General features: G+C 47.7%; 1 pseudogene; it reads left to right on the top strand.

Annotated features, from left to right (window-relative positions):
* The first annotated feature begins 16 nt into the window (after positions 1-16).
* On the top strand, positions 17-4,305 carry LOC119286780 (annotated as a pseudogene).
* Positions 4,306-15,051: the final 10,746 nt, after the last annotated feature.

Raw genomic sequence — 15,051 nt, 5'->3', positions numbered from 1 at the left:
GAGAGAGAGAGAGAGAGAGAGAGAGAGTGTCCTTGAAGCTTCTCCGGGTGCGTACCGCCGGGCAACGCCACTTCTTGTCGCTGCCGCCGCTGCTGCTGCATCTCGTTCCCGTCCTCCTGCTCCTGCCGCTCTCACGCCCGGCCACGGCGGCGGTGACGCACCTGCCAGGATTCGATGGGCCTCTGCCCTTCAACCTTGAAACAGGGTAAGCTCTAGGCGTTGTACCTCCACAACTAAAAGCTTGGTTGAAATGGCGCCGGACTCATGGCCGGAGTGGCCGTGCGATGCAGGTACGTGGGCGTGGAGGAGGAGACCGGGGCGGAGCTCTTCTACTACTTCGTCGAGTCGGAGAGGAGCCCCGGCACCGACCCTCTGCTCCTGTGGCTCACTGGTGGGCCCCGCTGCTCGGTCATCATGGGCCTGGCCTTTGAAATTGGTCAGTTCACCAAGCCGGCTTCCACTTTCTGACATGCGTACTATACCACGTAGTTGCTGCTCATATACATCTATCCATCATTGTTTTGCACCGTAGGTCCTCTCAAGTTTGTGTTGGCACCGTATAGTGGCGGTTTGCCGGAGTTGGTGTATAACCCATATTCATGGACAAAGGTGAGATTATTGATGATCATTCATGTAACTGAGATGTTCGTCCTAATGAATTTTCTTTTTGGTCAATTTTATGGTTTACTAACGACAATTCTCGATCAGATGGCAAACATACTCTTGTTGGATTCACCGGTCGGTTCCGGTTTTTCGTTCGCTCGTGATCCCAAAGGCTACGATGTTGGGGACTACTCATCATCTTCGCAAGTCCAAATATTTCTGAATAAGGTGATGAGAGGCATCGCTGATGCCGTACCGTCATATTGTTTTGCATGGAGAACGTCCGAGCGTTGATTATTGTCCGCTCTATGCATGGTTATGTACAGTGGTTCACGGATCATCCGCAATTCCTCTCAAATCCTTTCTACATTGGTGGAGATTCATATGCTGGAAAGGTGATTCCACTTATTGCACAAGGCATTTCAGAAGGTATAATTGTTACTCCCTGATCTAAAACGTCTTATATTTGTTTACAGAGGGAGTAACTCTTTAGAACATTGCACTTCTATGCACACTCCAGAATGTAGTACGACAAAGGGTTCGAAAGGAACTAGAAAATCATGTCTTTCCGCAAAATTTCAAGTTATAAAACTCTGAATTTGATTCAAGAGATAAAGTCCATGGGTCCCTCCTCCTCAACTGTTCATGGAGCTCAGATTACTAACATTGTGTGCAAGACCATCAAAATATGCCCCACATTATAACCCTCCTCCAGTTTCCACTGGTGTTGCCTGCATGGAAGCCACATCTTGATCGTCACGACATCTTCTCTCTTCATTATAAAAAAATCTCACAGAATTGAAACTTTTGGAACATATTTCATACGACCTATAAGTTTTAGTTTACAAAAGAGAAAAATAATTCACCGGGCAGAAGGCTCAATTAATTTTGAAAAATAGTTGATGAGAAAAAATATGTTAAAACGGCACCTCAAATTTGGATCAAAATTTCAAACCATTCAGAGTACTACAGAATATTACACATGATTCTCTAAGTCAATTACTAAAATTTAAGCTCTCTTAGAGAAACTATTTAAAACACATATTGTTCAAGATTTCTACCTCGAAGTTTGGATGAAATTTTCCAAGCAATTGAGAAAATAAAAAAAATGATAGAAAAACTAACACAATTTATTGAGTCGATGGTTTAAATTTGTAACTATTTGCACACTTTTATGATAAAGTAACATTTTTATCTTGCTGCCTCATATTCTAACATAGACAAAGAGGAGAGAGCACATGACATGGTGATGATGTCTTCGCCGCCACATAGGACAAAACTGGTAAAACATGAAGGGGGGGATGTATCATGACATTTTTCTAGAGTTGTTGTATGAACCGAGGAGGGTAATTTCAAACTTCAACCAAAGTTGAGGGGGGCAATGTGGACTTAACTCTTGATTCTAATATCCTCCAGGAATTGACATGGGGCAGCAACCTACCATCAATCTCAAGGCAAGTTATTATCTATCCTTTGAACATTTAATATCGATAATGGCAACAAAATGAAAAAGAGAGTGAGATCATGTATTTTTTTCTTTTGCAATGTTAATGCAATTATTTTTAGGGATATATGGTTGGCAACCCTATAACAGATCCAAAGTTTGATGAAAATTACAAAGTTCCAAGTGCTCATGGCTTTGGGATAATATCTGATGAAATATATGAGGTGATGGCACATTTGCATGCTTCAACAAATTTTTGCAGTGTGCTTCAATCTAAGAAGTTATAGCATGGTTTCCTTTTGTGAAGACTGTAGTGAAGGACTGCAAATGAGATTATGTTAACCATGTGAGTGAAATGTGTGTTGAAGTGCTGCATAGTATCAACAATGTAAGATTCATTCCTCGCAAAAGAAAGTGTAAGATTCATGTATTGCTTTGTTGTTGTGAACTATGGTATTGCCAACATCTTCTAATGCACTTCTCTTCTATCACAGCTCATTTCTGATATTTCAATTGAGCACATCTTGTACAAAAAATGTGATGTTGTTGCGCCAAACACCATAGATGATGCTTCAAGAAGAAAGTTTTTGTTGGAAGAATCCACCAAGTTAAACAAGCCACCTGCACGTCCAACTGTAGATTGTCTTGTTAGTCTCTCTTCATCCATGGGGTGTCAATTCGATATACGTATTATGATGAATCGATGAACCTGAAAAATGTCATATGATGCTTTTCTCATAGCAAAAACTTATCTGGAATTCTTTTCTAAACTGCAGACATATGGTTACTATCTAGCTTACTTTTGGATGAACAACAACATGACTAGAAAAGCTCTTGGGATCAAGGAGGTACATACTATGTGTTCTACATGAAACTTATTTCACAGAGTATGCATTCAAATGTATCATTATATAGTTTTAACTTCTTTAGATCTAAAATTGAACATAGTATAGGGTAAAAAAATTGTTGTAGAAGTAGAAAAATGTAATGAAAACCATCACCTTTTGAAGCCTGGACTTTGCATCAAGTTTATCTTTACTCATGCAAATTTTAAAACATCTAAATACACCAGACACTTTTATAGCATCAATTGACATCAAATTGGTTTGCACTGACATGATATCCAATAAAACTAGTTTCACTTGCATGGTTGCGAGATACATACCATGCAAAAGTTTGCTAACAGTGGGAGGTCAAAGCGAGGGGTGACCGGCTTAAAAGGAGAAGATTGGTAACTGGCAACTTTATCCATGCCTTTATTTGCATTTTGATTTTCGAAGTGTACACAACTTATTAATTCATAAGTTTATGGTTCTCTTTAGACGGTTTCAAAGTTTCCATACCGAATCAGATTTTGGGGAAAAGTTGAGATTCAAAGTTTATCTTTTAGCTTAACACAGATGCCATGTAGGAGCACACATGACATTCTTTTTTCCAATCCACAACATTTGGAACACCATTGATGAAAGTTAATTTGGCAATAGGGAACAACCAGTGAGTGGGTACAATGCAACATAGGGCTCCCCTATACATATGATATACCAAGCAGTATACCATACCATCTCAACCTTACTACGAGGGGTTATCATGCACTTGTGTATAGGTAAAAACAAGGACATGCGATTTTTTTACTTGATCACATTGGCTCAAAATGTTCCTGCGCACCTCATAACTAAAACAACTTCTGAGCGCAGCGGAGATCATGATCTCGAGGCACCATTTCTTGGCACACAAGCATGGATAAAATCCTTGAACTTTTCAATCGTTGATGACTGGAGGGCATGGCATCTTAGTGGGCAGGCTGCTGGGTTAAGTCTTTCTATCTCCCTATTTCAAATATAAGAAAAACTTCATGGCACATACCTTGTGTACTGGCTTTCTCCCCACTCTTTTTGACATGGGATGCATCTTTTCTTTTCTGTAGATTTACCATAGAATACACAAAAAATATGACATTTGACACAGTGAAGGTGATCTTATTTTCCTTTTAAAATCATGTCCATGAGGAACCATACAAGTTCTAACCTGATTGAGAGCATGATTCGTTATTTGTACAGGGTGTTGGTCATACTGCTCCAGAGTACCGGCCTAAAGAATGTTTCGGCATGGCTCAAAGGTGGTTGAACAATGAGCCTCTCTGAGGCATATGTTCTGACCACATTATTTTTTGTATGAACACATATTATTTTTATGTTATTCTTCATCCACACATGAAAAGTTGAACTCAATATTGATTTTAAATTAACTTTATTTTTGCTTCCTAGAAAGATTTGGTGTGGGAGAGAAGCATCTATCAAGGGAAAAGTGTCTTTCTGCTCCCGAGCTCAAATGAGCTTGATGAACAGTAAAATCAGAAACAAATCTGATTTTTTTTGTGAATTTTTTTTGACAAAAGTTCCAAGTGCTTACAAAAATTCTTCATGGAATCACATTCCTGTACGGCGTGGCAAAAAACAATTTTAGTGCTCCATGAAAGTAGCATTTTTAGAGTATCATTTTTTTTGCCATGTCTTCTAGGAATGTGATTCCATGACAAATTTTTGCAGGCACTTGAAACTTTTGTCAATGTTTGTCACAAAAAAAAATCAGATTTTTTTTAAATTATTTGTTTTCGATTTTACTGTTCACCCGAGCTCATTTGAGCTCGGGCTCGGAAACTCTGCTTCCCTATCAAGGCTAGATTTATCCATTCAACTTTGGATGTGAATTACATGGACGAATTATGTTAATAAGGATGATGCCAATATAATTAGTATACGTAAAATGTATTCCCCATGCATTTATGCCAGTACAAAGCATGAATCCGGTCCCATCCACAGCACATCAAAGGAAAATACAAAATATATACTGCCATATACGAGTTCGGGTGTTTCAAATATGCATTGACAATAAACATCAAAGTAACTAACCAACCCATAGGTCATCGGGTTATAGATCGCAGAGTCTATTGAGCAAGATTAAGTCAAAACTTTTCCAATTATCAAGTAGCACGTCAAACTAATACACATACTACTCCCTTCGTCCTAAGGTAGAGGAAGGGTGTAGTCGATAACGGGAGTCAGACCAACTCATGTGTGATACACCCTAAGTTCATCTTGAGTTTCATTAGATGAACATTCATCGTTGCTGGATTCATCAACGCAACGTCTATATCCAGGGCCGGTCCTGAGATTTCGGGGGCCCGGGGCGAAACAAAAATCAGGGCCCTTATATATTACCTTATTTTATTTCTAACTTTGTAAATGTAAAGGTTCCAATGACGATATGAATATCAAACTTATTCAATAATTTCTTTTCAATGTGTAAATTTGCCAAACCGAATCTATCTTGAGACATTTACGGACCTCGCATCGTTTTTGTCAATATATATCTATTTATAAGATGCACATGCTTCTTACAGTAGGACAAAAACAATCACATAAAGGAAGCATACCTGGGCCATTATCAAAACATCCACTGCCTCCTTATACATGTTCTTTTCATAAGACTTCTTTGGTATCTTATGAAGCACAAAAACCATCTTCAAAGCTTAATACGGATAATGGGTTAAATTCCGTAAGCAATATGAGAAATGAACAGAAGATCCATTGTATTAGTTGTACCATATGCAGATACAAAAGCATCATTTTGTGTCCACTTTGATCCTGAATTCCTGATCCAAAAACCCAAATTGAAATCTTCTATATGGGAGGGACCATCTGAATGCCTTGGAGACAGTCGAAATCCTGCTCATGGGGACTACAATTTTTTCAGCGTAGAGCAAGAAAGGGCAGAAATCTCAAAATCAATACGAACTGACGGGATCCAATCCAAAAAAGAGCAAAGGGATCCCTACCTACCAGGGTGTGAAGACGAGCCTGCAGATTTATCCTCCATCGTGGCCGCGGCGGTGGCGGCGGCATCGGTAGCGATGGATTGGGGGACTGGAGATTGACGTGATCGTTTGGCTGGAAAAAATGATACATGGGTTATTCGCTGTATGTGTCCGATGGTCAGGCCGTCAGCCATGCGCTGGGCCAGGCTCCACATCTCCTGAGGGCCCCCCTCTTGGATCGCAAACAAAACAAAAGAAGGAGGCAGTTTCTCTCGGAAAATCCTATTTGCCGCTCGCTGCGGCAAACTGTCAAGCGATCGCACAGGGGCAGTGCAGCGAGCGACGCAAATGGGCCGGACCACACATAATGCGTCCAAACCGGTTTTGGGAACCTTCCAGAAGGTTCCCTGAACCGGGTTTTTTTTCTGTATCGTTTTTTTCTGGTTCTTTTTTGGGTTTCTACTGTTTTTTTATTTCTCTTTTTTTCGTTTCTGTTTCTTTTTCATTTTTTCGTTTTTTGTTTCTTGTTTTAATTTCTTTTCTAAGTTTATTTTTCTTTTTCAGAATATGTTGGTAGTTTTACAAAATGTTTATGATTTTCTTTTCTTCTCTTCCTTAAAAAAACAAAATTTTAAATTTTGTTCATGTTTCCAAAAAATGTTCAGTTTTTGAAAAAATGTTCCCAAAATTCAAAATTTGTTCTCGTTATACAAAAAAGTACAAAACTTCTGAAATTCAGAAAATGTACTGAATTTCAATTTTTTGTTCACATATTCAAAAAATGTTCGCGCTTCCAAATTTGTTCGGGATTTTTCAAAATTTCTCGCCGCTTCAAAATATGTTTTCAAGATTCAAAAAATGTTCGTGCTTTAAAAAATTTTCAGCGTCCAATTTTTGTTCTTTTACCCGCCTTGGGATCATAAAATTTTCAGCGTCCAATTTTTTCTGCATAAGGACGACAGAGGGAGTAGTTAGCGGATGGAGTTTGTGTTCGTGAGAATTCGAGGACAACATTTTTATCAAAATAAAAATAAAAATCGAGAACATCACTAGCCGAGACCAACCAGGCATGTGACCGCGACAATACGTACGGTAAGCCAAGGAAGCAAAAATGTAGTAGTAATAATCTAGCAACTGGACTAAATTGGTGTTAGCTGTTGGCCAGTTTTTTTGGGCGGTTTAAAAAATAAACCGCCTCTCCCTAGTTTAAAAAATAAGCCGCTTCCAAGATTTGTTGAGACTTCTAAATTAGTTATTTCATAACTAGTTTAGAAGCCCCAATGAATAAGAAAGGCGGTTTATGGAAAAAGCTGAAAAGAAGGCGGCTTAATTTTTTTTTTGAAAATGTCCAACAATTGCTGGCTATTTCATTGATTCATAGAAGGGAGAACATGATGATAAATAAAACAGTGTGCGTGACGGTCATTTGACCAAGGATAAAAAGGAGAAAAAAATAAAAAGAGATGCCTCACATAACCTATAATCTCACGGAGGATCCCTGAATGGGCTCTCAATAGAGCTTGCTCCCGCGAGTCTTCATAACTCGATCGAGCTTTTCAAATCCCTCATAATGTCAGATGTGGATGCGACATTTGTTTTGAAAGTGCATCTATTTCTCTCCTGCCAAATTTCCCAGCATGTTGCAAGAAGCATGGTTTTCACTCCTTTTCGCTCCCCCGGCGCCGCCCTGCTGATTATATTTCTGACGATTGTCAAAGGTTCTTTTTGGCGCCACTCGTCCTTTGGCGTGAAGGTGGAGCAGCCGCGCCATGACGCCACATGTTGCCACATGCTCCAAGCCATGGGACACTCCCAGATAATGTGCTTGCTTGTTTCCAAGCTCCTGTGGCAGAGCTGACAGAAATAGCCATTTGGCCAGCCTCGTCGCTGAAGTTTGTCATTGGACCAGATTCGGTTTTGCAGCAGCAGCCAGCAAAAAATCTTTATCTTCCCTGGAGCCCAGGCTTTCCAGATGATGCCTTCAAAGACTGAATTGTGCCGTCCCTGAAAATGCATCTGGTAAGCGAAACTTGCTGTGTATTCTCCTTTCGCCTCCATGTTCCACCGAATTTGGTCCCTTTCATCTTCATTTAGCAGGATGTTTGCCTCTCGGATCCTTCGGTGCAACCGTAGAAAATCAGGGAGTATCGTGTTGATATCACCGTGCTCAAGGTCGTTGATCCATGCTTCGTTTTGTAGCGCTTCTGAAACTGTTCTGTTTTTACGCCGGGAGTGCTTGAACAAGGCTGGATAGCCTTGAGCAAGAGTTCCAAGGCCTAGCCATGCTGATCGCCAAAACGACGTCGTTCTGCCATCTCCAATTGTCACCGTTGTTGCTGCAGCAAACAGGGCTCTGTCCACGTCATCGCATGGCGGTGGTGTGCCAACCCATGGTCTGTCCGGGTCTTTCCAAGCAATCCATAGCCAGCGTAGCCGGAGTGCTCGGCTGAAACTTTGCAGGTCCAGGATGCCAAGCCCTCCCTTCTCAGTTGGCGCACAGGCTGTTGGCCAATTTACCCTGTAGCTAGCCCCCGTTGTTTCCTCCTCCTGCTTCCAAAGGAAACACCTCCTACACTTATCGATTTCTTTGAGTAATTTTGGTGGAACCCGCAACACTGAGAGGGCGAAGGTCGGCATGGCGCTGAACACACTGCGGACCAGCACTCTTCTGCTGCTCAGGGGGAGAAGGCGGCCTTTCCAACCTGCTAATCGAGCTCTGATCCGATCAATAAGGAACTGCAGGTGCACTAGTCTAAGCTGTGTTGTTGTTACCGGGAGCCCAAGATATCTAATGGGGAAATGGGCGACGAAACCACCAAAACTCCTGAGAATCTCAGAGAGATCAATTTGTTCACATCGTATCAGTGTTGTAGTTGATTTGGCCGAGTTGATATGTAGCCTAGTGGCGTTGCCAAACTTAGTTAGGATCTCCATGATAGTTTGCACTTCATGCTGGTTTGGGTTTGCGAAGATTACTACATCGTCCGCATAGAGACTAACTCTAAGCTTGACTTCGCAACCTGGTAGAGGAGTGATCAGATCGTGCTCCACCGCCGCTTTGATTACTCTATGCAGCGGATCAATGGCTAGGATGAAAAGGAGCAGTGATAGGGGCTCGCCTTGCCGCAGCCCCTTTTGGTGATCTATCTTTGGCCCTGGGACGCCATTGAGCAGAAAATTCGACGAGGAGGTGGAGAGAAGTAGTGCAATCCAGTCGCGCCATCGTGCGCTAAAACCTAGCTGTTGGAGGAGCTCAAGCAGGTAGTCCCAGGAGGCATTGTCAAATGCCTTGGAGATGTCTAATTTGAGTAGCAGGGCCGGAGTTTTCTTTGCGTGGAGTGACTTGACACAGTTTTGCACAAAGAGGTAGCAATCATGTATGCATTTTGTCCCGAGGAACGTCGTCTGTGCCGGGGAGATCAGGCTTTGGATCACCGTCGCTAGGCGGAGCGAGAGCACTTTGGAGATCAGTTTTGCGACGGAGTGCACTAAGCTAATCGGTCTGTAGTCGTTAATTGTAGTGGCGCCATCCTTCTTAGGAAGAAGAACCAGAACAACTGTGTTTAGCATGTGGAAATTATCCCCGGCTAGATGGTAGAATTGATGAAAAACCTCCATGACATCCCTTTTTATGGTTGGCCAGCAGCTTCTGAAGAAGACACCTGAGAAACCATCCGGGCCCGGTGACTTCTCTGCCGGCGATTGCTTGATCGCCTGCCACACTTCCTGCTCAGTGAACGGATTGTCTAGGCCACCACCTTGTACCGTAGGCATGTCGATGTAGCTCCAGTCGATAGTGTGTGGTCGGTTCTTCCTAGTTCCTAACGATCCAGCGAAATGGCTATGGACGATTTCCTCCTTGTCGTCATGGGTGGTGGCAATACCCCTCGATCCATGCAGCGAGTGGATGAAGTTTTTCCTGCGCCTGGCATTGATCTTGGCTTGGAAAAAGGCTGTTTGAGCGTCTCCTGCCCGCAGCCATGTTATCCTTGATGCTTGGCGTTTCCGGACTCTTTCCACCGCCGCCAGCCCCAGAATACGCAGCTTCAGAAGCTTTCAAAGGTGAAACTCACTCTGTGTAAGCGGCCGGCGTTCTTGTGCTATGTCTAGTCGGAGAACCACTAGCGTGGCGAGCTGCAGCTGCATTTTTGCATCGCTAAACAGTGATCTGCTCCAAATTTTTAAGTCCCTAGCTACCCGGTGCATTTTGATGTTCAGGCGGGCGAATGCGCATGCCGCTGGGGCTGGCCGCTGCCATGCTTGCTGCACCGTCTCGTGGAAACGCGGGAACTGTGGCCAGAAAGATTCAAAACGGAACCGTGGCGCCAGCCTAGGGGCAGCAACAGTAGCTAGAAGCAGCGGGCAGTGATCCGAGCATGAGGTGGACGCCGCGTGCAGCATGAAATCCGGGAACATGACCTCCCACTCGATTGTGCAGAAGAACTTGTCTATGCTCGCTAGGGTTGGGTCCTGGCGCTCGCTACTCCAAGTGAAGTGCCTATTTTTGCATTTGATTTCGTGCAGGCCACCGGCGTCAATTGCCGTCCTAAACTTACCCATGACCCTCCTATTTATATTGCTGTTGTTTTTGTCACGGGCCTCGTAGATGATGTTAAAATCACCATTTAGGAGCCATGGCTCTCCTCGGGGAGGGGCGCTTCTCGCTAGCTCGCCAGGAAACTGTCCTTTCGAGTGCTCTCAGATGGACCATAGACTGTTGTCAACCAAAAACTAGCTCCTGATGATAGAACGGTGACCTTGGCCGTGATGAAGAACTCCCCGGTCGTGTGGGATTGGATTCTAGCCGAGGTTGAGCCCCAGAAGATAGCGGCGCCTCCTCTTGTGCCATTAGCTGGTAGAACAATGCAGTCATCAAGCCTTGGGCCTCCTACTTCCCTGGCGATCACTGGCGTCCACTCTTCAAGCTTGGTTTCCTGGATGCAGAGAATGGCGAGGTTGTGCGTGTTTGCCGTGTCCTGCACTACGGATCGCCGGGCTGGATTGTTTAGGCCCCGGACATTCCAACTCATGATCGGGCCTACCGTGCTACTCATCGGGAACTTGTGTCATACGTAGGGGGCTGGCCATGGGCGCAAGCCAGGATTGAACAACGACGACTATTTTTACTGAAAATAACGGCGAGTACACTTTCCTACCATCCGGGGATTGCCGGCAGCCACCAATAGTCCCAAAACCCCGCCGGCAAACAGCTAGCAACCATGCCCAACTACTGTTACAACTCGCAAGCTGTACGGCTAACAAACTACTCCCTAACTTCACCCAACCCATGGTTGGTCGTTGTCGACCACGGTGCTGAACTAACATGGGGAAAACCGGGCGGCCAGAGGCCTCTCCATCGACACCAAGCATGCCAGCAGCAGCCTTCAGAGCCTGGGCGTCCAGGCGGGTCAGCCTTGTGATCGCAGCGATGTCTTCATCAGTCAGGGGCTCGTCGAAGCGACAGATGAGCGCCTCGGCCGCTGTCGTTGTCATCTTCTCCTAAGGTCCCAGGATCCCAAGGCCATGCACCAATCGAAAGGTTGCACGCTGCGCATGGGGCACCGATGACGGGTTGCTTGCCTGACGCGCGCTATCTCGGACAGGGACGCTGGTCGCTCTAGTCTTGGGGGGGGCTTGTCTCTTGCTGGCGGCTTGCCAATCACCGGAGTGGGCGCACTGGTGAAGAACGGAAGCGTCGGTGGCTGCGGCTCCTCACTTCCACCACCCTCGCCCAGCTGCAACTCAGTCACCTGCCTTGTCACGGCCCCCAGCTGGAGCGCGTGCGAGGTCGTAGTAGTGGGGGTGTGGCGCACCAGGGACAGCGCCAGCCCAAGGTCCAGCGATTCCCCACTGCCCCCATCTTCGTCGGCGAAATCGAGGGGCTTGTTGATCTTGGCCGCTATCACCTTGTCCAGCGCCGGGGCCAAAGCATTAGGGCGTTTAGGTGGAGTCAGCTGCTGCTTGGCCCCCTAAAAGAACTCAGCCACCGGGTCATCCGCCGGTGCAGTTGAGGAGGATGCAGTGTCTCGATGCAGCTTGCGAGGTGGGCGAGCAGGGATATGGACTCCCACCCCCCTGCCCCGGCCACTGCAGCTTTTCCTTGGCCGGCTCAGCTTCCTTGAAGGCCGACGAGCAGGCGCCCTCCTTGCTCTTTCCTCTGGAGCCACCAGTGGCATGCTCCCGGAGTGCCTGCGGGTGCGCACCAGCGTCGAGCGGCCGGTCTCCAGGCGCACAGTGGCGGTGCCTCGACGTCAGGGTGCGGCTGCGGTGCCTGCTGGTGGCCTTGGGAGCCTTGCCGTGATCACCCGCACGCCCTCTCCCTAGCAGCGCCTCCTTCCACGATCATCGGTGGTGGCCTTGATCGTCTCCGTCGTGCTCCCTGTGGGCACCCCCCAGCGGCATCCCCTTGCAGCCAGAGGAGGAGACGCGTGGGGGTAGGCGCAGCAGGGGCGCCGGGGCCTGTGCGGGTCGTCCATCTTCGACGTGCACGGTCCAGACCCTAGAGTCGATGCGAGGGTATGGGCAGTCATCATCGTCATCGTCGTCGGAGGGGAGGCCACTCTACGGCGAGTGCGAGGAGCGCGGCGAAAGCAGCGTCCAGTCCTCCACTCGGTCGACATGCAGCAGCAGGTCATACTTCAGCAGCTCCGGTGGAGGGGCAACTGTGCGGCTCGGTGGCGAGTAGCCGTGCATCTCCTCCACGCGGCCCACCCCCCTCGCATGCTTCAAGATCGTCCGCTTGGTCGGGATGAAGGAGAGGTTCCAGACCCAGACCCAGCACGCGAACAGCTTGGTGTCGGCGCGCTCGAAGGTCCGGCTGTCGAGCTGGTCGACGATCACCTTGTCTCCAAGGGCCTCCACTGCGCCTTCTAGTGTCCAGAGCTGCATGGGCAGCTTCTCAATGACGGCCCGGACGTGTAACATCCACTTCTGGTCCACGGCGTGGGCGTCCTCCTGCTAGGCCTCTAGCATGAACGGCACTCCATCGACGGTGAGCGAGCCGTGCCGCACCGCCAGATCCTTGTGCGCCGACAGATTGAAGAAGACGAAGAAGTCTTCGAGGTCGTGGGCGGTCACGCGCAACAGGTGAGGTGGGATCTTCAGCTCCTTCTCCAGCGCCCGTCCGATGGACAGAGGGCTAGCGGGGTGCGCCTTGGTGCCCACCATGGTGAGGACAATGGTGTGCTGGTTCAGCAGAAACACTTGGTGCTCCATCGCAGGGGTGGAGGCGATGACCTTGTGGCTGTTGCGCGGGCGGCGGGAGTGGTCGACGGTCGGTGCCAGCCCCATGGCAGCAGGGGGGCGAGGAGGAGGTGCGAGCGGCTGGGATGCAGGAGGGCCGTGAGCAGGGGAGGCCGAGCGCATAGGGTCGCCAAGCCGCTCTCTAGCAGAGCCCCCTCCTCTCTTTCTTCGTGGATTTTGCAGGCATTCCCAGCCGTAGTGCCCCTGCCGCTTGCAGATGATGTAGCACAGGGGGTCTCTACAATCTACTCTATGATGGCGAGTGCTCAGGCAACGAAAACATAGACCTTTGAACCTGCTTAAAAAGGCCTCGCAGCCGGAGGCGTGGCAATGGCGACGAGTGGAGGACAGCTGCTTCCAGATCAGGCCAGGGGCCGCTGGATCCGAGCACGTGCGCCGGTTCTTGCGGGATTGATGGAGCGTCCATCCCTCTTCAATGGCGTCGTCAATGCTTCCCTCCGCCGACCGAGCTTGGGGTGGAGGCACCACCACAATGGATTTTAGGTGGTTACCCCCAAGATGGAGCGCGTGGGATTATCCGCCGAGGCAGACGCCGCAGCAGAGCCGGATCCGCACGGGGAGGGCCCAGCCGATGCGCGGAATCGCGGCGATGGGGCAGCAGGCGTCTCCGGCACCTGGGACGGACCGCTGGACGCGGCCCAGATATCCCCCTTCTCCGGGGTGCTCCAGGCCAGGCTGGTGGTCGGCGAGGCCGGGGCCCCCGCTTGGGAGCAGTGCGGCATGGCCAGGGGCGGGTCCTCCGGCCGCCTGAGGCAGGGCTGGGGCGTTTGGTGGCCGCCGCGGCCGGAGTGGCCCGCGGCGCAGAGGGTGAGGAGGGAGAGGAGCTCAGCTGATCTACGTCACTCAAAATATGCTTCCTCAGCCTCTGGCGGCTTATTTTTTAAACTGCCAAAAGAACTGGCCCTTATCTCGCTGGAGCAAGGATCATGAAAAGCGCAAAAGATACTCTATCACGTCTCCATTGTTTCTTTATCTTAATTATTACGTCACTTGGATTATCGCTGATCTATTTTCTTCGTTCCTAAATGTAAGTTTTTTTGGAGATTTTAATATGGACTGCATATGAATCAAAATGAATAAATCTACACTCTGAACTAGGTCTATATACATGTATATAGTCCATATTGAAATTCCTAGAAAAACTTATATTTAGGAATAGAGGAAGTAAGTCACACGCATATATCAAATGCCAATACAGATACGTGTCTTTTGTTATTCCTGGAGTGTCAGTTTGATTACTAGATGGTTGTGATACTGTTCTCATTCAAAAACCCATCTAGAATGCCTTGCAAAACTGCAGACATACGGTTACTACGTGGTGTTGAACGTGACATATTTGTATAACTATTCCTATCTTCTCTAGCCTTGTATAGTTGACTCTTAGAAATATGGTAGAATTAGTTTCCTTGTCACGCAAGACATCCTGTGTATATATTGTGACGTACTCCATGGAATACAATGAGTTGCACTGCATATCCTTTCTACATGGTATCAGTTTTACCGCGATCTCCTCTCGCTTCCGCAACCCGCACCCGCTGCACCCTCCCGTAGCCGCTGCTGCCGCCAACTCCAAACCCTAATGCCGCCGCCGCCGCTACCTCTCCCGTAGCCGCCGCCGCCGCCTCCTCCTACCCTAAACCCTACGCCGTCGCTGCTCCCTTCTTCCCACAGCCGCCACTGCTCCCTTCTCCCCAAACCCTAGTGCCGCCGCCGCTGCTATTCTACAGCCGCTGCCTCCCCTTCCCTCGGCCACCACTCAAACCCTAAGCCGCCGCCACTACTCTCTTCCTCCTGTAGCCACCACCTCCTCCTTCCCATCACCCGACGCCACCATGTCCCGCTCCAAGGCCGATCCATCCAACGCCGGTTCTTTCACCGGTGCCATGTTCACCTTCGACCGCCTCAACGAGCTTCACATCAAAGACCA

The sequence above is a fragment of the Triticum dicoccoides genome, chromosome 4A (assembly GCF_002162155.2).
Source record: "Triticum dicoccoides isolate Atlit2015 ecotype Zavitan chromosome 4A, WEW_v2.0, whole genome shotgun sequence".
Taxonomy (NCBI): domain Eukaryota; kingdom Viridiplantae; phylum Streptophyta; class Magnoliopsida; order Poales; family Poaceae; genus Triticum; species Triticum dicoccoides.
The sequence above is the reverse complement of the archived record's forward strand: the minus strand, read 5'-3'. Positions and strand labels throughout refer to the sequence as shown.